We start from the raw sequence: 21,848 nt of genomic DNA, 5'->3' as shown, positions 1-21,848 counted from the left end.
CGTACGGAGCGACAGTAAAGGAAGTTCCTGCACTGCTAAGATATCCAAGTTCTTCTCGTAAATCGGCTCGTTATTGCATTCAGTGAGTAACATGGCGAGGAAGATTACACACGTACAGACACATAAAGAGACGATGATGAGATGGGGCTGATGCCCGCCAGCAGGCTGGGCGCTGCCCCAGTGCCATTTGTAGATAGGGAGAGATGATGATGGAGATGAGGATTCAGGTGATCAAAGCAGGGTGGAGAGGGGGCCTGTTGATGACAGGAAATCCCAAAGGTGACGGAGACCTTGGTGCATGTGAACCTACTTGAACTACTATGAACTACTGGAGCATGGGCCAATCACCTTGCCTATGGTAAAGGTGCGCGGTTATCGATTGCATGCATTCCGTACTGCAAGATCTCGCGCTCCCGCTGGTAATCAGGGCAGTCCATAAGTAGGTGGTGCAGGTCAACGCGCACATTGCATGACGCACAAAGGTCCGATGGCGCACGGCCAAAGCGCTGCTAAGACATACAGGGTGTTCACGCTAAGTGTGAACAGATTTTTTAAAAATATATATGACACTTTTTCCAAGATGAAATCAATTGCAATATAGCATGTGCTAAAGGGCACTCCCTAGCAGGGCATTAGCAAAGTCCAAAGGCAATATCTTAATTAACTTTCATTAATTAACTTTTTAATTATCAAACCTACAAAGTTGTCCGAATGAGAACATCTGTTCCTTTCGGTCACCTGATATCGTAGCCGTTTTCAGAACAAAAATCCGTTCGATAGATCGCCCGCAAAAAATTCGTGAAGGAACGACATTTTCTTCTTGATTTTGTTCATTGCGCTTCTTAGAAGACGCGTCTTTCTTTCACCTCCAATGTGAGAGGGAGAAAGAGCACACTATCGCCTCTCGCGTCCTGGAAAAGATTAAAAGGAAACATGAAATGCAACCCAAGATAAGGCCAGTTCCGATAGAGTCACCCGATACATTTGTTTTTGTTTTGTTTCCGCAAGTTAAAGCTCATCTTCGACGCATGAGGCGGCACTGTGCTCCTTCCCCCTCTCCCGTTGGGGATGAAGGAAATACGCGTCTTCTATGAAGCCCAATGAACAAACTAAAGAAAAAAATGGCGTTCCTTCACGATTTTTTTGCGGGCGATCTATCGAACGGATTTTTGTTCTGAAAACGGCTACGATATCAGGTGACCGAAAGGAACAGATGTTCTCATTCGGACAACTTTGTAGCTTTTATAATTAAAAAGTTAATTAATGAAAGTTAATTAAGACATTGTCATTGGACTTTGCTAATGCCCTGCTAGGGAGTGCCCTTCAGCATATGCTATATTGCAATTGATTTCATCTTGGGAAAAGTGTTATATATATATTTTTTAAATCTGTTCACACTTAGCGTGGACACCCTGTATAGCTCCAGCGCTTCCAGGCATGCAAAAAAATGTAACACATTTTGTTATAGGGATGTGTAAATATGATGATGTTTGGAATACCCGGTAGTGAATAATTATGTGTTCGATTCGAATTCCGAGTGGAATATATATAGCATTGTATATTCTATAATTTTTGAATGGAATGGAATCGAATGTCTCACTTAAACCGAATATATTCGGATGGTTTGGACACGTGAGCCACAAAAACGGTACAAGAGAAGCGAGACAATAAGGAGCGCTGCCACACGCGGAAAAACTCCGTATCCATATGCATGTATAGAACACATGCACGGGCGACACCTTGCGGTTGAAATAGTCTTAGCGCAATGAATTTTCGTTTCCATGACTCTGTGGTAGGGCACCTATTTTGCGGTGTTTTCGCTTTCTTGCATTCGGCGTCTCCGATGTGCAACAACACTCGTGAATCACCTGAAGCGGCATCCGGAGCCTGTTTGGTTTCACCGCTCCTGTATTGTATTCAGTTCGACTACATAAGTATTCGCGTCGGCTACATCTATTCGCTCCGTTTTTTAGAACGATTATCTCCACAGAACAGCACGCAGACCATGGTACAAGGTACGTTTTCAATATCGTTCGACTTAGCTGATCAAACAAGCCAGGGTACAGTGACCTAGAACTTCTTTTACGTGAAAACGCGAAAGTGAAAGTACGAAAAATTCATCATCGAAAGTTGTGCCAGACAAAGGCAAAGAAATCGAGAAAGAGTGGTTGTGACCTACTCAGCATTACCGCTTACAGCCTGATGTTTGTACTTTACACAGAGCCCATACTACGGAGCTTTTTATTGCCCTGCCGTAATAAAACACGCCTCAATACTCCGATCGAATGTGGGACTGTACATCGTACGTTGGTCGTAAATGTGGAAGCGTTGAAGAGAATAAATTTTACACACCGAATAGGAACAAGATGTGCGGCAATATACTTGTAAAGCGTACGCGTAAAGCGTTCTCTTGCATTGTTTCCACACCGATGATCAGACACATATGAGTTTTTTTGTCTGCGTGCAATACAACTTAAAAAAAAAAAAGGTGCTTGTCGCTTCGCAGAACCGTACACGTTTCTTTGAAGGCTGACAGGTGGCGCAACCGCTACGATGCTCAGACGACGAAATACAGCATTTGTTCTGTGCTTGAGAGCAATGCGTTTACCCACGAAACAAAATATATTTTCGACGCACAGTGTTACGATTGAAGTGCGCGGGCTGGAATAACAACCGGCCTTTTGCTGAGGCTTTTACCTGAAATACTTTTACGAGTTACAGTTTACGAGTTTTCGCTCTATGAGATGGCGACAGGAACTATAAGCAGCTCTGGTTGTCGAAGCCAGTAGGACAAAGTCATTCGCTTCCCATTTTCCTCCACTCACAAAACATCGGAAGCGGAGAAGACAAAAGGCAGTTCCGGAAGAAAGTTTTGTTTGGCTACCGACTTTTTCCACTGCTCTTGTCCTTCAGTCCAAACAATGGTGATGAACATGGACTGGGCAATGTTTAAAGATGGGTGTGTTTGTGTATTGATGTGTAAAGACGTGCATGTCGCGACGCAGTATAAGCGCGATCCACAAAGTAACAAAAAATAACCATGCATGTCTTGTTTTTGTCTTTGAACTGCCACTGGCATTTAATTTCTTTTCTTTCGTTCTTACTTTCTTTCTTTCTCTGACACTTACAGCAAGTCTTGGTGGATCAGCTAGTAAGACAAACTGATCCCGAGATTGCGGGGTCGAACCCTGCCAGGGACGCCAGCAACTTGCTGGCATTATACGAGTTGCTTAGATGCACTGTCCTGTGAGAGGGATGCTAAATAAAACGGGCAACATTAATTCACAGGAAGACCTCTACGACGTCACTCATGGTCATAGTTGTCTCGCGGCGTAAAGTCACGTATTATCTTTTCTCTGACTCCTTATGCCGCAAATTGCAGCGTTAGTCAGGTCTGGTGCTGCTTATTAAACAAAAACGGTGTCATGCTGTATTGAGGAGCTAAAACACGACCACTAGTGTTTTGATAACATCTTCTCCTACGACGTTCACAACACATCGTTAATTAGTTGTAACGTTCGCTACGGTAACACACATTCAAGCCATGTATATAGCGGAGAGCAGCACTGGTTCCGCTACAACAAGGGTAGAGGTTTAGTGGTTCACAAGAATAGCCTCAGGGGCCTTCGTTTCGGCGAACGGCGAAACTGAACAAATAAATAAATATCGAAGCGCGGTGTGCAGGAGATGAATGAGAAAAGGAAGCTCGAGTGTAGAAAAGAAAATTCTCGAAAACGACGGAAGAAGGCTTGTTCTGCTCCTCTGTTTGAAATCAATTGTTCTGTTTGAAAGCAAACGCATTCATCGGTAATGAAGCTAAACAGAAGAAGCTAAAAGAAGGTGTTAAAGCGCCACTACTGGCTACAAAAAAGGTGCTTATCTTATTTTTTGTAAGTCAACCTCGGTCAATGACCCGCTACGCAAAATACACACGCTGTCAATGAACGTTACACTCTAAAAACAGAGCTTCGCCGCATAGCACGCTCCTAGCCAACGATCATCCCGAATGGCAACGTTCTCTCTCTTAATTTGATGAACACGGAGGGCGTACGCCATTTTTGTGGCGATTATGAACTGCACAATGCCACAAAGGAGGGGGGGGGGGGGTAATGACAGAATCGGCTCGCCGTTGTTGGCCACACAGAAGTGGGCGTCGTCACGACTATAGAAAAAAAAAAAAAAAGAACACAAAACACAAAGAAAGGACGGACGGATGGAGGATAGAGGAGGATGAAGGATGGGGATGTGGTGAGTGTGCACGAGTTCGCCACAAAAATTGCGTACGCCCCTCGTTTTCAGCAAATCGGGGGAAAGAACGATGTCACTGGGGATGATTGTTGGCTAGGAGCCTGCTATGTGGTGAAGTTCATTTTTAAGCGTGTACGCCGCTCCCACGAATTTTCCAAAGAACTTGATAGTTTCGGACTCTCCAGCAGTATGTGACGTCACCGAAAGCGACTGCTTCCTAGAGACACTGCGTGTGTGCACTTCCCGTCTCCGCTCTCCGCCCCACGTTGGAAGGTTGCTAACATTTGTGCCGAGGAGACTAAGCTCGACCCCGGCGAAGCAATGTTGCCAGACGGGTGGCATGCACTGGGCACAATATGCCGTCATACCTCTCAAAACTAGGAATTAATCTTATGATACCTTTTGCGTCACAAACACTGTTGAAACAGAGGGTGGAGGGTGGAGATGCGTAGAGGGTGAGTGAGTCCGTCGGAGAGTGCAAAGGGCCAGAGGGGTCGTTCGGCAAGTCCCGCCTCCTGCAGAAAGAGAACAAGGTTTCTTGCTTCAGCGGAACATTCGGCATAAGAACCACCGGGATGTCCGCTAGCGTGCCAGAGCCGGAGTGAGGGATCGAGGTGGGCTTCGCGAGCAGAATGGTATGCTCGGCATTCTCTTGAAACAGCGCTTCACCGCGTAGCACGCTGTTAGCCAACCACAATCGCGAATGGCACCGTTCTGCCCCCGGATTGGTTAAAAACGGGAGGCGTATAAAAGAGCGCTTTCCTGCGCTCCGGAGCTGCTACTTGACACGCCCAATATCTTGAGAGAATACGACATGAGACACGTGTTATTTGAATGGCATAAATTCGGTGAGATTCTGGAGACAGGGGAGAGGGTGAGGTTTGGAGAAACCACGTGGCAAAGTGTCTGTCCACTCACAATGCAGCAATAGGGGGGCATTCGTAGGCCGGTATGCGTTCACAGAAGAAACCATGCACGCCTCAACCTTGAAATGTTACCCCGGAAGAGGGACCAATGAGGTCGCTTCGCGGGCAATGGGGATAAAGAGAAACTGGGGACCTGCGCGGGGACAGCTGATCTTTTCCATAGAGCTGCGCATAAAGTTACTTGGTGTAAAGTGAGTCGATACATATGAAAAGGTAGGGCGTCAATAGGGGAAATAAAGCTTTCTTTCTTTCTTTCTTTTTTTTTTTTTTTTCGTGTTTGGACTGCGGAGCACTGTGGCTAGGACAGGTGAACAGACGCGCAAAGGAGAGGATGGGGGAAAGGGGGACAGAGGGGATAGTATGCATCAAGGGTCCACTTTGTGGGAAACTCGTACAGAACAGCCGGGTGAAGGATTCGAACCAGCAACCACCTAGTCCTTAGCTTTACGGTAGAGGTATACCACTAAGGGGAGAATGCCCTATCCACTCCTTCACGTCCCTGTTGAAATATAGGGTAAAGCTATCATTACAAAATGCTTACGAAAGCGAAAGAGAGAGAGAGAAAAATAAAAATTGACTGAATTTTCTGGCATTGTGTCAAACGCGTTTAGATGCCGAGCTTTATAGGGCCGTCGCTGGCGGTAAATTTTCGACTAAACTCTTTTTGAAATGTCATCACATTTGCGTTGAAAACCTTTTAGTGTTTTGCGATGTTTTTTTGTTTTGTTTTTTGCATTGTTTACGCGTTTGATACACAATTTGAGCGAACCGCAAGCACAGTCCGCCCTGCGATCACCTTGTGTCATATGAATTAAACCCCAGCGTTTGCCTTTAGGATTTAAGATTGCCTTTAGGAATGAAGTCCACATAACAACTTGGATGGACAGTCCCCCAAACACAACCCCACACTCTAAAAACAGAACTTCACCGCATAGCACGCTGTGCGCCAACCATTGCCGCGGATGATACGGTTATTGCTTTTGATTCGAGGAGAGACTTACATACTTACCATACATCCAAATTGCCACAAAAAGGCGTACGCCCCTCTCTCTTCTCGAATCAGAAGCGATAACCCTTCCATCGTGGCAATGGTTGGCGCACAGCGTGCTATACGGTGAAGCCATGCTTTTAGAGTGCAGTACCCAACTTTCTATACAGGAGATGTTCAAGGGCAGACTGATCGTATTCTGAGCGGCAATCTGTACCCACTCCAGAAGGAGCGATAAGATAAAGAGCCCTTCACTCGAGTGAAGCTCACCTGCGTGTACTTTGTATGTAACCGCAACCTTGTACAGAGTTTCATCCGTCCGCCCGGCCATTGTTCCTACCCCCACACCTGTGTCATATAGTTAGGATACGAGATGATGTTTGCGGAGTTTGGACTCGCAAGTGACACGAAATACTCTCGTTTACACCAACCAGAAGAGAGGGCGATACGTCATTCGGGACATTCAAAACAGGACCTTACATAACACGCTGCAGCCACTGCGCAGAATGATGGCGCTATCATTCCTGGTTTGTGGAAGGCCCGGGGTGCCTTCCCTTATGTGACAATCTGCGTAACTGCATAAGTGCCAGAAAAAAGGGCGTACGCCTCCAGTTTTCAGCAAACCAAGGGAGATAATGATGTCAATCGGGATTATGGTTGGATGGCAGCGTGTTATGGGTGGGTGAAGTTCTGTTTTAAAAATATTATGGCTGGCTGAGAATGGCTGGTGTTACGCAGTGAAGTTCTCTTTTAAGTGCATACTCTTAAAACAGAACTTCACTGCATAACACGTTCCTAGCCAGCCATCATTCTTTCCCCCTCCCCCTTCGCCATTTTTGTGGCATTATGCAGTTCATAATTGCCACAAAAATGTCGTACGCCCCTCGTTTTCATCAAATCAAGGAAGACAACGTTGACAATCGGGATGATGGTTGGCTAGGAGAGGCTATGCGGTGAAGCTTTGTTTTTAGAAGCTCTGCGCTGAAGCTCTGGCGTGCTGGCCATGTCACGTCGAGACTGGGAGGTACCCGGGTTCGAGGTACCCGCATACAACGAATACAATAACAGAGGTAAAACGAAAACAAAGTTCCTCCATCAAACCCCTGCATGATTCAAACTCACGACGAAACTCAATATATGATCTTTGGGCTGGACTTTCAGTGTTGCAGCCACAGTTTTTTAGTATAGCAAGTCTGTTGCGAAAACACGTAACAGTAATATGGAACAAGAGGAGTGCGCATGCGGACCGTGTTGGCACGCGCATCCTCGCAAATTGCACATTCCGTCGAACGGCATAACGCGCGAAAATGGAGCCCGCCGACAGAGCATAATCGAATTGTTTCCCTTGTCTTTTGTATTTTAGCAAAATCGCTCGCCTGCCTTTGTCTGGCAATAATTGTAAGTACCCGTTTAGTCGTACTCGCACTTGAAAGCTGAGTTACGCAATTATGTGTGGCTAAAGAAAGACTGCGCGACCGACTCCTTGTATGGGAGTGTTGACTCTATATGCAAAAAAAAGGAGTACTTTTAGTCCTTGTGGGAGTAGACGCATACCCACCACACTCTAAAAAAACAGCATGGAACGCTCCTACACTCTTAAAAATGAATTTCACCGCATAGCACGATTTTAGCCAACCATAACCTCGAATGATATTGTTATCTGCCGTTTTCATTTGCTGTGTCATGAGGAAACTTGACACATCTTGGAGTTGGAGTTGGACGGACTAAAAATAATACGGAGAGGTTGAACTTGTCACCTGACAAGTTCTGCTACTCCGAGAAAAAGCTACGAAAAAACAACAACAAGGAAAGAGAGATGACTAGGCTAGGCTAGGACGAGGCTAGCTAACGACTGGCGGGAAATTCAAAAAGGCGGGCGGGAAATTTAAAAAGGTGGGCACGTGATAAAACACGTGCACGCCGCTCTTCGCGCGATACGTGAAGGTCGCGGTACACGTCACGCGCAATGTGTCACGTGCCTACCTTTTTGAATTTCCCGCCATTCGTTAGCTTGTAACGACCGTAACGACGATGAAGCGATTAAGCCCCAACTTGTTGAAAACGGGAGGCGTACGCCTTTTTTGTGACACTTATGCTGGTCATAATTGTCACAAAAAAGGCGTACGCCCCCCGTTTTCAGCGAATCAGGTCTGATAACGAAATCATTCGAGATGATGCGGTTGGCTAGGAGCGTGCTATGCGGTGAAGTTCATTTCTAAGAGTGTAGCCAACCATCATCCCGAATGACAACGTTCTCTCCCTCGATTTGATGAAAACGGGGGTGGGGGGGGGGGGGGCGTCCGCCATTTTTGTGGCAATTATGAACCGCATAATGCAGCAAAAATGGCGGACGCCCCCAGTTTTCGGTAAATCAAGCGAAAGAACGATGTCACCGTAGGGATGATGGTTGGCTAGCAGCGTGCTATGCGGTGAAGTTCATTTTTAAGAGTGTACTTTTAGTCCCTTTCGAGAGTAAATACAGGGAAGTACATGCGAACCCTCTAGGGTCTATATTTGAAATGCTGGGGAGTAAATTTCGTTAATCTCGCGCAGTAAAGTAAAATTCGTAATTCAACGACCTGCAGAAAGGAGAACTGCAGTTAAAGCCACACGCATTCTCGCTACGGAACGTATACTATAACTAGGGTTCCGCGCTTTGGGTTTTTATTTTAGGGTGGATTCTGCGTATGTTTTTCGGTGTTTATTTATTTTCGTGAAATCGGCGTTTTTCGGTGATTTTTCTGGCGTGTACGTGGTTCGCCCTGCAGTTATCGGCGAATATAGCTCGCAACATAATTTCAAATCTGTGCGTCTCAGCGCAGCCTTGAAATAAAAAAAAAAAACGATACAAAATTAGCCCCTGTGGAACATCGCAAAAGGAACACTTTATTGCTCCACAGCGAAGTGTTGCTACTTAAATCGTGAATGCAGAGCTCATTTAAACGTACTGTAATAGATGCAGGTGTGTGTGTGTGGGGGGGGGGGGATATGTTTAATGCAAAGTAACAAAAAAGAGAAGGGAAAGGTTAGCCACGGTGTAGGCTTGCTATTCCCAAAAGCTATCAAGCAAACAAAAGCAGATACAAGCAGCCGAGACACAGAAAATTATGAAAAAATACAGAATAAACAGCTCCTTCACTAACCGTTGCGCATAGGACGTATCAGAGAACGCCCAGGCAGGCATGCAGGCAATAGATGCCTGGCTGACCTTTCCTTTCTTTTTTTCTTAATAAACATATCCCCCCCCCCCCCCCCCTCAATAGATGCAGGCATACTGGTATACTTGCCCAGGTTCTTATCTGACATCGCTGCACGCTCTTTGCGGTTTGCCACGCGCAACATCGAGAAAGCCCTCTATCGCCCCAAATCTTTCCTCGGACATTCATTCGCACTCGGTGTTTTTCGGTGAAAACCGAATGACGAAAAAAATTACCGGCGTATGTTTTTCGGTTAAAACCGAATGACGAAAAAAAAATTACCGGCGTATGTTTTTCGGTTAAAACCGAATGACGAAAAAAAAATTACCGGCGTATGTTTTTCGGTTAAAACCGAAAACGTGGAACCCTAACTATAACGTGTTCTCAACGACACTCAACATGAACTATACTATTTACTCGTTGACGAAGAAGTTTGCAGGTTTGAACCCAACAGTTCAGACTAACCTCTTCCACGAAGACCCAGATTACATATACGCGAAGGCTCCGATGATCGTCCACTCGTGAAGAAGAGACATAACAATGTTTTTTCTCTCTCTCCCGCTCTTTTGACATAACTCAGTCCCTCCCTCCCTCCTACAGTTCAAACCTACCGTCTTTCGAGTGACTTTTTTTTTTTTTTCGTTTTCCTGCCTAAATTTTATATCGCTTTTCATTTTTCAGCAAAGAGCTCAATTCCTGGTCTTGTAACTTTGCGGAGACCCAAACATCCGAAATGATAGTAGAAGTATTAAGTGAAAGAGAAGGGAACCAGTCGGCCATATCGGGCCGCCGACATTCGACTTCATTTCCCAGGGCTCGGTCGCCTTTTACTTCGTTCTTACTAACTCAATACAGTTCCCCCCTTCCCTCTATGCGGATACTTCAATAAGCCTTTCCTTTTTTATTATCTACTTTATATATATATATATAACGATAGATATATATTACGGTGCACACTCTTTGGCCGACTTCTGCAGTGAAGAAGAAAAAAAAAATGCAGGACACCAACTGGAATTTATATTACATACAACTCCCAAGTCGAGTATCGAAGAGAGAGAAGCGCGGATGAGCTTTTGCAAAAAAAAAAAAAAAAAAGATGTCGCTGTGGCGCTTCCTGTTTTGCTTTTTCCGTTTTAGTTGAATTGTAAGACGATGCGATCCAATGAATTTGAGAGGTTTTTGCGAGTTAAGGTAGAGGATTACTAACAGAACTGCCCAACACAGTGACGCTAGCTATTATAGTGCACTTCAGTCGTTTCTCATTTGTACTACCTATAATGCTAAAGAAACTGTGGAGGACGTTGGTCTTGCATTCAAACTTGGAGGTATGGTTTATCTTTGCATTGATGTCACTCGCAATATGTAATTTGGAGCATCGAAATCTGCACATGCGTTTTCGAGACGTTTGCTGGAAATGTTTGCTAAAAACGTTTCGTGTGAATTTCCCAGTTTTCTGGCAGAACAAATCGACGCGCGATCAATACATGTGTCCCTTGCTATCACGACAAAATAATGTGCACCATCGTTGCAAAAGGAATGCTCTATTTTGTGACTTGTTTTCTAGTGCTCTATACAATCGCTACCGGCAATCAGCAACTCCTCGACGCTATAGTTTTGGAGCAGTTTGCTGCAACATTGCGGATTTTTATCAGGACGGCGCAGAAAATCTCATTTGGCGCAGCAGTGGGAATCGCTGTCTTTGCTACGATTATTCGTGACTTTACATCACGAGACAACTGTGAGCAAGGTTTACCTTTGTTGGGCCTCGAAATTTTTTGTTTAGTCGATCGACCGTTTGGTTAACTACAATAAGAACTGTCAAAATCTGCCTACACTGCTTACTGTGACTCGGAGACAATGGTTCTTGTCTTTAAGTTATTGGACGTCGACTATGTCTTCTTGCGTGAGGGGATGTTTCTACGTTACATACGGGCGCATGGTAATGCGAATTGGAGAACAATAAAAGCTGCATCTATCTTGTGATGCCCCTTCATGCATGTGACTTAGTCACATTGTTATAGTGTCTTATCTTTTTCTTAATTATTTCTTTCCCTTCCTTTTTTCTTCTTTTCCGTTGTTATAGTATCTCTCTTTTTTTCTTTTTTCGTTTTTTTTTCTTTGGAAGAGGAGAGTTAGCCGGCTCTTTGCATGGCCAACCTTTCCCCTTCTTTTAAATGGACCTTCATGCATAGCACCGCATAAAGTGCACTAAAGATATTGTCCTGCTCAGGAAACGCTACTATACACTATTGGATTAGATTGTGGCTCCACAAATGACTACACTCTTAAAACAGCCACATAACAGGCTCCTGTTCAACCATCATCCTTTGGCTTTTAATGTGTTGTGCGGTGAAGTTGTGCGTTAGAAGTGACAACTTACAGCATTGCACAAAAATGAAAAACAGAATATAAACTAAAAAAAAAAAGAAATCGGCGTGATAAATTGCACCATCGCGAAGCATCGCGTATCACTCATTTCCACCTAACGTATCATTTCCCTAAACCATAAAACAACGTTTGTTTACTTCGTCCTGTAAGGGACAGCGGACACGCGTCAGTGGTATATAAGCGCAGGCCGCCAGCATGTAACTCTATAGCTCCCACAACGAGAAGGCATTATTTGATACATGATTTATGAAATGCCGCCGCCGCTCAATTTGTCACCATATCCCGACTTTTTTTTCTTCTTCTAACGACCATAAAAACCATTCCAGATTTCGCGCTGACGGAAAAATGAGTACGGAAAAGGGAGACAGGAAAAGAATGAACGTCGACGTATTTTTATTATTTTGCCTGGGAAGGCAGACAAAAAAAAAAGAAAAGAAGAAAAAGATAACGAGGAAAGGAGAAAGATCGCGTAGCTCCGAGTTTGCCCAACTTATGAGCCAGTATTAGGCTGTCGTTTTTAAAGGGGGCCGCAGTAATCCTTTTCTTCCTAGTATAGGGCACACATATGATATCACGCGACTTCTTGAGCAGTGACGAGGAATAACTCGGATTACATAAGCATTCTAGCGAGTATAAGCCGGAAAGTAAGAGAACGTAAAAAAAAAAAAAAAAAACTTTAGGATCGTTAGGCAAGCATTAATAAGACGTCAACGGAGGCAGCCAAGCAGAGGGAGCCAAGCATTGCGAGTTCAGCTCCAGTGATGTTCGTTTGTGTTCTGAAACAAATAGCAGTCCTGCTCCCAAGCAGCGTGCGTGCGTGCGTGCCTACACAGACGGACATGGTACTATTTCACTTTTACGCAGACTTGTGCCCGTTGCTCGAAAAAAGTAATTGATTACCGTTACCAATTACTCGACTCAAAATGTAATTGAGTAACGAGTAGAAAGGTAACGTGTTACTCCGGTCGTTACTCTGCATTCACGCAAATTATTATGTCTTTGTGTGCCTCAGAAAAGAAAGAAGAAAAAAAGTTTAACAGCGGAACAGCTGAAATAACAGGGAAAACAAACACGTAGGACAGGTAGATCTGTCCGTCTACTGTAGTTATCGCCCGGGAAGACGTTGACCCGATTGTGGAAGAACATTGCGTGGAACTTCCTCATGACTCAAAAAAACCTCCAAAGCATTCAGGTACCACCTCACTGGCGCTTCCGGTCAAGAGATCCATCGAGTCAGGAGATCCAACCGGTCACGTGACAGGCGAGTCAAAAGATCCAAAGCGTCAAGAGTTGCAACCCGGTCAAGAGATCCATCGAGTCAGAAGATCCAACCGTTCACGTGACAGGCGATTCAAGAGATCCAATCAGTTAAAGCGTCATACTGGTCAGGATTCCCGACAAAAAAGAAAGTCTATCCCTTACCATGTTCATTGCAGAAGGATTGCGCTGTACGTAGTATTAAGTTAGGAAGTAATATGCCCAGTAACAATGAAGACTTTTCGGTGTCTTCTCTCTTCTTACCACACACGCACACGCAAAAAAAAAAAGTAAGCGAGAAAATCCTGAAGGGCCAGCGAGACCCCCTTTTGCCTTTGCACGTTTATGTCCATTGCCCATAGCGCCGTAACACGCTATGCCAGAACGGTACCGATACTTATTACCAAGAATACTGAGCTCAACTTACAAAGAATACTCAAGTTTGTTACTGATAATAATGGGTCCAGCCGCAAAGTGCTTTGTCCTTTTGTGGACGACGGGAAAATTAAGAGAAAACTTGATACAGAAAACATACACACACACACACACAAAAAAAAAAAAAAAAAAACAGATGTTCGAGCATATGAAGCTATCTTTCGTACCCCGAGAGAGTCCATGATCAGATGGTTCCGCCATGTAACGTCAGTCCACAACAGCGTCACAAAATGGCGTACACTTCACGTTTTCAACGAATCAGGTGAGGGAGCGATTCCATTCGGGAGGATTGTTGGCTGGGAATGTGTTACGCGGCGAAGCTCAGCATTACGCAACGACCTCTCGAACACTTTGCTCTCCCCGACGAACTCATGCACCCTCTACGCATCTCCACCCTTCATCCTATATCCTCCATCCGCGTTTCTTTTTATTTTTATTTTTTTATAGTCGTGACGACGCCCACTTCTGCGTGGCATACAACGGCGAGCCGATCCTGCCACTGCCCCCCCCCCCCTCAGCATTCAGTAATTCCAGAGACGGTTGTGCTGTCTGGAGTTTGTCCTGGGTTTTCCTCAGACGCGCGCTGTCAGACATATGGCGGCACAGTTCCCTTAGAAGTCGGCCCAGGACGCAAACTCCACAGAGCATTAAGTCGCGACGTTGCCCACCTCTGTGAGGCCGACAACTACGAGCTCTTTCAGAAGCATCACCACCAGCATTAAGGCATAAATTTTCTTCGAGTGTTACAAGTCTAGCATGCGGAAGATACTCCGAACTTCGCGGTGAACTTTTGAAGCGGTAGCGCTTCAGGGCCAACTACCACGTGGCCACGTGACTGCCCTGTAGAGCCTTCGCCTTTGAACGCGGGTAACACAATGCCTAAAGGTGCAGCTCTTTTTTTTTTTTTTTTTCATTCAGGACTTTTTCTAGTTACCTGATGCAGCCACCAAGAAGCAAACCACGCGTAAGAGAAAATAGACAGGGGTCTGCCGTCTTTCTTTTGGGGTAGCAGAATTCGCTTGCGCGAGTTCAACCTCCCCTGGTTATGTTATTATTTCACGTTATTTATTTTACCAATCAACCAACCAAAATAGACAGACGAGAAGGAAGATTCGGACGTATCTAGTAGTACCTTGCTGTGTCTCTAGAGGGCAATGCTAAGTCGCCAAAGAAAAAGAAAAGTAGCCAAATATACGAACGTTGGAGCTACACGATATGTGAAAAGCTTGGCCACGAAGAAGTCGGAAAGCGGCGTCAAGAAATGGAAAGCGCAGAGAACTACACTGAGGTTTTTATGCTGTTACTGAACGAGTGAAAATGGCCCGAACACACACACACACAAAAGAGAGAGAGAAAAGACAGAGTCGGCATGCAAAATACTTCGATAAAGTTCGCGGCCAACTACCTTTATAACAAAATTTGTGACCAGCGGTATGTCATACCTCAGCAGGTATTGACTGATTATTTCAGTAAGCCACAGAGTCCCTTCATCCCCTTTGCATCGGTTGCGTGCACCTGTGATGTCACCACAGGCTGTAGTACTGTTACGTTATTGTGAAACCGCGACGAGATGTGAACACGTGGCTCACTTTTTCTTTCGAGGTGGTAGAAAGTTCGAATCAGTGGAATGTCGCCGACGGGCATCATTGCATAGCTTACAGTGCAACAGGTTTCAATGTAACACGACGTTCTGATCCCTTTCAATTATCTCCACTCTATACGTACGTAAGGCATGTAGCGAGCTACATTGATGCAGCCAGAGGGTGTTTTCTTTTGTATCGTCTTCCCTACTGTCTTGATGCACTGTGAAAAATAAAAATAAATGCTATATGTCCATCCATCCACAACGCTTTACTTCTGACGACGACACGATGTACAGTACCTGTTCCCCACACTACCAACCTTCCCGAACCGTACCCTCCCGATCCCTTAACGAGCTGGACTCTCGCCCCCTCTCTCTCACACAAAATTGCTTGGTCCCTGTTTCACATCCAGCCCACCAACGCTGTGCCCTCAAAGCTCTCTTCACCTTTCTAGATACCATAGGACTTCGATCCTTATTGTTTACGATCATTTCATTCCCCGCATCACCATCAGCGATGGGGTAGAGTTTCGCCCCCTGGCGATGAAACTCCCTATTCATTATCTCACAATAAAGTTATTGTTGTTTGTAGATCTTGTAAGGATAAACCGCGGTGTCACGCGGTGACACGCCGCCTTGAGAAGACTTCACAGTAAGAAAATCCCGCTTAAAATGCACAAAAAACAAAAAAAAAATTAAAAAAAAAAGCGCTCCAGTTGCACTTTACAGTACTTCCATCTCGTGTGAATTCTCCGAAGTGAAACCAAAAACCTGTGAGTGATACTCCACCGTTATTGTTTTCACCACGAGGACTCATCTTTGAGTTTGCGTCGCGTAACACGACCCTCTACTGCTCATCTATTCACGACGTCTTGCTTCGTCGTCGAGCATTAGCACTTAGTTCGTCTGGTCCAAATACGTTTCCCGTTACGTTTATGATGGGTAAATCATCGTCGCGTCCCCAAGCAAATGGCGTCGGTAATTACAAACGCGACGCCTGTCTTGGAGACGGCGGCTTCCGCTTACACATCGACCAATCACTGACGCTAGACGTCGCCGCTGCATTCTTTATTTTTAACGCAAAGAGTCGGCCGTCACTGCAAATGTGTTTCGACTGCTTGTCACGAATGCGATAAAAGTTTCGCTTTGTGGGCACGGATGCGTGAAGGCGTTTTGAAAAATTTGCTGTGTGCGACATTGTCATTGAAGCTCGGATAGGTTCGTTTCTTCTTTCTGGTTATCGCCGCCCATTGAGCAATGTGTCATCGCCTTACAAGTAATGTTATGCAAGCAGGAGCAACGACGCCAGTGGCTATTGGCTTCGGAGGGTCAATGTCAGCGTGTCCCTTCCCCGATCTCAAGGTTGTCGGGTCGAACCCCTGCACTATATAGACAAAATGTACCCGTGCCAGGCAGCACAACATCTCGACCCAACATTGGCTGGATACTGGTCAATATTGGACCAATACCAGTATTGGTCAGTATTGGTCAATACGAGTTCAATATTGTCCAGTATTGAACCGCCGACAGGCAATTTTGGTCCAAGATATTGTGCTGCTCGGTGGTATGTACCCTGTGGATATTAAAGGGATACTCAAGCGAAAAGAAAAAAAAAACGACGTTATCAGTTTCTAAATGTTCATTAAACATTCAAAATGTTTCTGAAATGATGGAGATCGACAACGACATTGTAACACAGCAATTACAAGACCCGTCCTGCACTGTTTCTCAAACGTGCTGCGTCCTCTGGGCTCTCAAAACAGCAGCGTCGATGTCGTCACGTTTTTGACGTTTCGCGCGGGCCACCATTTACATTGCTTCATTTTTAATAAGTGTTTCTTCTCTATCTTTTGTCTGAGACGCTAGACTACATTCACGAAGAATGTCTTTCCACAACCTGTATTGGTGCATCACTTACAGAAGCCTCCAGTCACAGAAATGAGATTACCTATAATAAAGCCACTCTCTTGAAAGAGAACTTCCCCACATAACACGCTGAAAGCAGAGCGCTGCGCGGGGCGATGTCGTTATACCTCCTGATTTGTGGAAATCTCTGGGCGTACGCTTTTTTTTCTGACAACTAACATAACCGAATAAGTGTCACAAACAAGGTGTATGTACACTCTTAGAAATGAACTTCACCGCATAGCACGCTCCTAGCCAACCATCATCTCGAATGATATCGTTATTTGCCCCGATTTGTTGAAAACGGGAGGCGTAAGCCTTTTTTTTGTGTGACAATTATAGCATAAGTGTCACAAAAAAGGCGTACGCCTCCCGTTTTCAACAAATCAGGGGAGTGAACGATATGTCACTCGTGATAATGATTGGCCAAGGGACTGTCATGTGATGAAGTTTCCTTTTGTTACCCGGGTTCGAACCCCGGTGCCGGCTGTGCTGTCTGGGTTTTTTTCTGGGTTTTTCTCAGACGCTGTCGGACATATGTCGGCACAGTGCCCTTAGAAGTCGTCCCAGGACGCACATTCCCCTAAAGCATTAGTCGTGACGTTGCCCACCAGTGTGAGGCCGACAATAACGGCGAGCTCTGTCGTTAGCACCATCACCACCTTTCTTTCGAGTGAGTGAGCATTACTGAGCTCTCCCCCGAAAGACGCGGGTAACGTTGTGGGAGCCTGGGATTCGCTGGGCGACGCAAAAGGTCGTTCGGGACCGAGTGGGGGAAATGCATGGTTCTGATACGTCTGCTCCGTCTGACGTAGCCCAGTGACGTTTGCTGACGCATTCGAGAAAGGAGTATAATCTGCTTTGTAAATAATGAAAGCATGCACTATGGGAACGCATACTCTTGCACATATTTGGGTGACATAAAATTCCTGCTTTTGAGAGGGAGAGATTCAGAATAAGGTTCCCAAGCGCCTTTGAGATCCCAAAGAAACAAGCTGTCGTCGCTGCGTATTGCGCAAAACACTGTTTTGGGTTCTGGGCGTGCTCAGTGGTCGCCCTTTTATTTCTTTACGGCAGAAAGAGCGCTGCGGTGTCCTATTCTAACTTCTAAGGATGCCTTTAGCGAGCTTTTGTAGACCGGGTTGATATTCGCGGTAACGACTCCGGATACCCAATAAGCCAATCAGGTTCCTTCCTTTGAAGTCGCACTTCCGAGGTAGGATTTGAAAGCTCCTTTTGTCGGGTCGTTTTCGTTGAGAGTTTCCTATCTGCTAAATGTCGCCAACACAGTGACGTCCGGAGAGTCGCTTAAGCTTCTTCCCTTCCACTCGTGGAAAAGGCTTAAGCCTTTTCACGAGTGAAATTCTCCGCGATCCGTACTGCTAGGTGGGATAAATCGACATGCTCCGTGGTATGGTATATATTTTCGGAACTATATAACTCCCAAAAGGCTCGTATAATGTGACTAAAATACTGCTAACTCTGATTGATTGGTTCTCAACGGTCAACGTGCGTTCCTTTCATTGCTTTGTTTTTTCCTTCTATACAGTGCCGTCGACAGCTTCTATGCTCGTTTTGTGCGCACGGTTAAATTAGGCATTAATGCACAGTGCAACCAAAGAAAGTCTAAGGGTTTTCTCCAACGAGACTATCCAGGCGTTTTTATTTATCTTCAATCTTTTACAGATTTTTCATTTAAAAGCTACGAGAGCAGCAGAGATGTCGTTTTTGCAGGCAGGTTCTGCGGCAGGGCTGACATCCTCTCGAAGAGAGTACACGTTCCAACAAGATGCGCAATTACCCAAAGTTCATTAATTCACTCTTTAATTAAGGAATTTCGTGCAAGAACCAGATAGCAGAATGAGAGACAATCAGGGATGATTTTTTCAGCACCCCTCCGCGCATCCCTCATACTTCCCAAAAAATCTTGCAACTTCCCCCCCCCCCAAAAAAAAGAAAAAAAAAACATACCGGCCAGAAAGGCTCAAGACGCCACGAAAGCAACGTATTCTCTTAAAAATGAACTTCACCACATAGCACGCTCCTAGCCACCTACCAACCCGAATGACATCGTTCTCTCCCCTGATTTGTTTACAACGGGAGGCGTACGCCTTTTTGTGACACGTACACAGAAATGTTAATTGTAACGAGGAGGGGGGGGGGGGGAGTCGAGGTAGCTTGCCGTTGTTGGCAGCACTCAAGTGGGCATCGTCACGACTATAGCAAAAAAAAAAAAGTGGGAGAGGTGAGTCACAAAAAGGCGTACGCCCCGCGCTTTCCACAAATCTAGAGTGATAGAGGTATCACTCTGTACAATGGTTGGCCTTCAGTGCGCTACACTCTTAAAAATGAACTTCACCGCATAGCACGCTCCTAGCCAACCATTATCTCGAATGATATCGTTATCTGCCCTGATTTGTTGAAAACGGGAGGCGTACGCCTTTTTTGTGACACTTATGCTGTTCATAATTGTCACAAAAAGGCGTACGCCTCCCGTAAACATAAACAAGCCCCCGCCACAACTTCGGGTGCCACGAAAACTTCCGGTCCTTCCGCGACTCAGGACGCTCAGAACCAGCCGCCATACGGAATTATGTCTTTCGCTTTCCTGATTTGTTGAAAACGGTAGGCGTACGCCTTTTTGTGAGTGACAATTTGAATTACCACATAGAGGCGTATACGACCCTCTCTCTCCTCAAATCAGCAGCGATAACTTTATCAATCGGCAGAGTGGTTGGCGCACTGTGTGACAATTATGAACAGTATAAGTGTCACAAAAAAGGCGTACGCCCCCCGTTTTCAACAAATCAGGGCTGATAACGATATCATTCGAGATGATGGATGGCTAGGAGCGTGCTATGCGGTGAAGTTCATTTTTAAGAGTGTATGCTGCTCTCTCATGGCTTCTTCCTCCTCCGGCACTGGACTAATGGACTAATAGGACACTTTTCCATCGTCATCCCTTTCTCATCCCTTCCGCAAGAGCAATGGGGCGGTATACCGCCATAGCGGCCGTGAATGACCCACCACATCATCATCATCATCATCCCATTTATGTGTTTGTGTCATGGCTTCATTCTTTCACGTGCTGCGAACACAAAGGGCGAGGACGAACACAAGAGACACGTTATAATGGTTATATACGTGTTCGTCCTCGTCCTTTGTGTTCGCTGCATGTGAAGAATCATGTACCAACCTGCCCATCTATTAACGAACCCTCATGGGGAGGATATGTTTATTAAGAAAAAAAAAAAGAAAGGAAAGGAAACTCTCGTGGCTTTTTTGTACAAAGAATCTGTAATTGATCAAAATGAACGCCATCTATATACGTATACACCATAATACAATGCAATAGAATACAATACAATAATACAATTTAATAAATGTCAAAGGAAAGTCCGTGCCAGACAGTTAAATAGAGAAAGAAGAAAGGACAAAGATCCTGTCCAAACAAATTCCTTACATGCAGTCTACTTCTTATCTATGCCCTCTTCGAACTCTTTTTCGTAGAAATGCCCCACTTTATCCATACAATTTTCCGCAAGAGAATGTCAAGAGGTAACGTTGGGGGTTAAATCGGATTTGACCCGGTGCCGACCGAAAACCATTCGCGGGAAAAATGTCGCATGCAATCAGGTTTTAAACCGAAAAGTCACGACCGGCAAATGTGATAAACACTACCATCATCATCAAAATAAAGTTAGTGTTGTTGTTCTTGTTGTTACAGGTTCGGTAGGTGCCACACATTGCGTTGCCAAGAGTAAGCTCAGAAAACATTTTTGCGGTCCTTACATTTCTTTGCGGAGCACGAAAAGCAGCTTACCCGAGGAAACAATTTTAAAATGACGCATTTCTCGAGTGCACAGCTTCCTATATACGCGCATCCCCAGAAGAAAGCTGCAATCACAATAACCTCATGGCGGTGACGCCGACGAAATGAAGGGAACTTTTAATCATGTACAGCACTATCTGTCGTGTAAGGAAATATAATTCTTAAAAAATCTCGAAAGTACCAAAAGGCTTTTCCCTGGAAAACGTATTAAGGACCGCGTCGGCTCGGAAAGTTAACAAAATCAAGACGGAAGAGCGTTCGTCACGGTCCTTTATAGTCGACGTTACATATTTAACGAGACGTATTTAATGGCCACGTGAGAGGAGTATCGCTTCCGCCAAATTAGGAACACGGAATCACAAGTTGATGCCATCCATTAAGCGATTAAATCACGGCGAGCGTCGCGCGGCGCGGAATTAATTATGCTTCCTAAAATGTGAAGCACCTCGTATTTTGAGATCAGCGCGAGAAAAGTTTCAAGCAGTGATTTTACCGGTTACCGTTTCTCTCTTCCCGTTTCGTGTGAGAGAAACAACATCTTTCTGATATGTTACGGGCACGAGAAGGGATTCGCAAATGTGAGCGAGAAAGGTGCAGCAAAAGTAAATAAATAAATTAATTAATTAAATAAAAACCATTAGGACGAAAGCGTAATACCTGACCTCTACCTATGGCGCAGTCCATGCCAAGTCAACAAATTCACTCACTATGGCCATCCTGGACATTATTCACCGTCACATGGTGGAGGTGGCAGCATCATGGAGAATGGTGCGATGTTGAATGAAAGCTCTCTGCGCATTTTTAAAACACAGCAGTATCGTCAACCGCTATTAAGCCGTTCTCACGCTGATGTGAAAATGAGAGAATGAAGGAAACAGGGACGCTGTCCACTCAGGAACTCAGCTCTTATGTTCCTCTTGATCGAGTCAACTCTTGCCTGCTCAGGAACTCAGTCTTGAGTTCCACCCAGTCGTACCGGCATGTGTTCGTCTGTATACCTAATCGCAGTGCTGTGTATTAAAAGATAGTCTGGCCATTAGGAAGAGCCTAAAAAAGAGGCTCGACCTGTCAATCAAACTTGGGCGCATTT

General features: G+C 45.1%; 1 protein-coding gene and 1 long non-coding RNA gene across 4 annotated transcripts in view; one reads left to right on the top strand and one right to left on the bottom strand.

Moving 5' to 3' along the window:
• Positions 1 to 21,848, top strand: part of LOC135399156 (putative protein kinase C delta type homolog) — a 131,380-nt gene that overhangs the window by 39,038 nt on the left and 70,494 nt on the right. The window lies entirely within an intron of this gene.
• LOC135399160 (uncharacterized) overlaps positions 1 to 21,848 on the bottom strand; it is a 47,654-nt gene that overhangs the window by 14,403 nt on the left and 11,403 nt on the right. For both annotated transcript variants that reach the window (XR_010424205.1, XR_010424204.1), the window contains exon 2: positions 4,648 to 4,763. This is a non-coding gene — a long non-coding RNA (uncharacterized LOC135399160). The remainder of the gene's footprint in view (positions 1 to 4,647; positions 4,764 to 21,848) is intronic.

Source organism: Ornithodoros turicata, chromosome 6 (genome assembly GCF_037126465.1).
Source record: "Ornithodoros turicata isolate Travis chromosome 6, ASM3712646v1, whole genome shotgun sequence".
NCBI lineage: Eukaryota > Metazoa > Arthropoda > Arachnida > Ixodida > Argasidae > Ornithodoros > Ornithodoros turicata.
This window is presented reverse-complemented; position numbering and strand designations above follow the sequence as displayed.